The sequence below is a fragment of the Hyaena hyaena genome, unplaced genomic scaffold, assembly GCF_003009895.1.
Source record: "Hyaena hyaena isolate Hyena2069 unplaced genomic scaffold, ASM300989v1 scaffold_4772, whole genome shotgun sequence".
In the NCBI taxonomy this organism is placed as follows: domain Eukaryota; kingdom Metazoa; phylum Chordata; class Mammalia; order Carnivora; family Hyaenidae; genus Hyaena; species Hyaena hyaena.
In genome coordinates this window covers 1-844 of record NW_024085369.1, presented here as the reverse complement: position 1 = coordinate 844, position 844 = coordinate 1, and the positions used below count along the sequence as shown (strand labels likewise).

The following is an 844-nucleotide window of genomic DNA, read 5'->3' as shown; positions in this document are numbered from 1 at the left end:
CCTACCACAGTGCTAAGACACATAGTAGGTACTCATTAAAAGTCTGTTGAATGAAGATGTCGCCAGACACTGGCATCGGGTTTGCTGGAAGAATAAATGTGTGCAACTCTAGGGCAAAGGGCAAAAAGACCGGACAGTGTTTATGAAATATCCGTGCCTAGTAGAGGCGAGGGTCCTGCCGGGTCAGCTGGGTTGAACTGACTTGTAGAGCCCTGTTTCTCTCCCAGGTGTGGCCGCTAGAGCCCGACTCGGTCAGGACAAGCATCTGCCCCTTTAGGGAAGGTGAGCAAACCCGGGCTGGGGCCAGGGTGGGAACGGTGAGGTGGAGGAGTGCTGGGCGCCCAGCGACCCCGCCCTCTCCTTGCAGACCCCCGGGCACACCGGAACCTCTGGCGTGTGGCCCGGCTGCAGCTGCTGCCCCCGAGGGGCTGGAGGCTAGATGCGCCCTGCTCACTGCCTGCTGAGGCCACTCTGTGCTGGCAGGCACCAGGCGGGGGTCCCTGCCAGTCGCTGGTCCCCCTGCTGCCACCAGCAAATGTCACTATCAACGTAAGTGAAGCGGTGGGAGGCTCCTGGAAGGACGCAGAAGCCCAGGGGGCCGTATTTCCTGACCCCGCCCATTACTCTTTTTCCACAGAAGGCAGTTGAGTTGCCGTTGCTGAATGCCCACCCCAACCTCTGTGTCCAGGTGAGAGGGGGGCACAAGAGCTCTGGGCTAGGGGCAGGATCCAGGGTGGACCTTCCCAGATAAGTCACTGTCTTCTGGATCCACTTTATCCTTAAGTCACTGGAGCAAAGTTGCTACCCCTGGGAGTTCCACTATTGCCTTTAGCAGTGCCATGGG

The 844-nt window shown here is 59.0% G+C and overlaps 1 long non-coding RNA gene across 1 annotated transcript; it reads left to right on the top strand.

Annotated features, from left to right (window-relative positions):
- The first annotated feature begins 219 nt into the window (after nt 1–219).
- Nucleotides 220–803, top strand: LOC120227809. Its single transcript, XR_005527339.1, has 3 exons — nt 220–282; nt 368–549; nt 638–803. It is a non-coding gene; the product is annotated as an uncharacterized LOC120227809 (long non-coding RNA).
- Nucleotides 804–844: the final 41 nt, after the last annotated feature.